The following is a 1,813-nucleotide window of genomic DNA, read 5'->3' on the forward strand; positions in this document are numbered from 1 at the left end:
CACATGTATACTCGGCCGGTGGTCGGAAATAAGGTAAAGGATGACTCATCCAAGAAAATAGCATTCTTCCACTGCTCTAGGGACCAATTCTGTAGGTTTTTACTCCACTCTAAACGCTTTGCAACGTTTGTTTTTGAAAGTAGCGGTTTTCTGATTGCAGCCCTCCCGTAAAATCTGGCTTTGTGCAGCTCCCGGCGAACAGTTTTTGTGGAAACTGTGTTCTCGAGGTGATCAATAAGCTCTGCAGTAATTTTGGGAGCTGTACTTTTGTGATCCTTTCTAATAATTCGCGTAAGAGTCCGACGGTCCCTATCTGAAAGTTTTGGTCCTCTTCTGGAATTTTGTTTCGACGAGGTGGTTTTTCCCTCTTTCTCAAAGGCTGTCATTACTTTTGAGACAGTACTTCTTGATACACCAAACATTTCAGCTGTTTTCGTTACGCTAACGCCTGCCATACGAGCACCAACAATTTGACGTCCTTGAAAGTCCGATAGATCTGTCATTTTAAAGAATTTTAATAACCTTTTTCTGATGATATCTGAAAAGAAACAGCAATTTTAGCAAAACATATTAAGCAACACTAATAATAAATTAAAAAAAACATAAAAATAAACATGCCTTTGACAGTTTCATAGATATTTCAAAATTATGGGTGTTTCCATTATTTTGTCCAACCCCTGTGTGTGTGTGTGTGTGTGTATAACATATGGTATAATCATAAGCAGGGCAAATTTTAGCCATTTCTCCGCAGACTGAAAAAAAGTTATGAAGAACCGTAATCGATTTTCGAACCTTATTGGATTCTCATCAGAGGCGTCTACATAATTCTGAGAGTCTCCAAAGAAACAGGCAGCCAAACTGTTTATATACTCAGCAAATGCAGCAGTTATTCTATGAAGGAGTCCCGAATCTGCACACCGAAAGTGTTTAACACCCTATAAATACAGCGGCCTGTCAACAGGGATCTTAGTCCACACAATATCAAGGTAGGATATAATATATATGTAACATTTCGTATTATTGTGAAGGCGCGTAGCTTAGTGGTTAGGGCATTCGACTCACGATTGTAAGGTCGTGAATTCAATTCCCGGCGACGCGTTGTGTCCTTGAGCAAGAACTTTATTTTACGTTGCTCCAGTCCACTCAGCTGGCAAAAATGAGTTGTACCTGTATTTCATAGGACCAGCCTTGTTACACTCTGTGTCACACTGAATCTCCCTGAGAACTACGTTAGGGGTACACGTGTCTGTGGATTGCTCAACCATTTGCATGTTAATTTCACGAGCAAGCTGTTCCGTTGATCGTATCAGCTGGGACCCTCGTCGTCGTAACCGACGGAGTGCTCCTTTATGGTATAACTATAAGCACGGCCAATTTTAGCTATCTCTCTGCAGACTGAAAAAAAATGAACAACCTTAATCGATTTTCGAACCTTATTGGGTTCTCATCAGAGGCCTTTACATCATTCTGACAGTCTCCAGAGAAACAAGCAGCCAAACTGTTTATATGCTCAACAAATGCAGCAGTTACTCTATGGAGTCCCTAATTTTCACACCGAAAGTGTTTAACACTCTATAAATACCAGCGGCCCGTCAACGGAGATCTCAGTCCACACAATATAAAGGTATGATATATATATGTAACATATGGTATAATTATAAACAGGGCAAACTTTAGCCATTTCTGTGCAGACTGAAAAAAATGATGAACAACCTTAATCAATGTTTGAACCTTATTGGGTTCTCATCAGGGCGTCTACATCATTCTGACAGTCTCCAGAGACGTATGTATATATATATATATATATATATAT

This window comes from Octopus bimaculoides, chromosome 2 (genome assembly GCF_001194135.2).
Source record: "Octopus bimaculoides isolate UCB-OBI-ISO-001 chromosome 2, ASM119413v2, whole genome shotgun sequence".
In the NCBI taxonomy this organism is placed as follows: domain Eukaryota; kingdom Metazoa; phylum Mollusca; class Cephalopoda; order Octopoda; family Octopodidae; genus Octopus; species Octopus bimaculoides.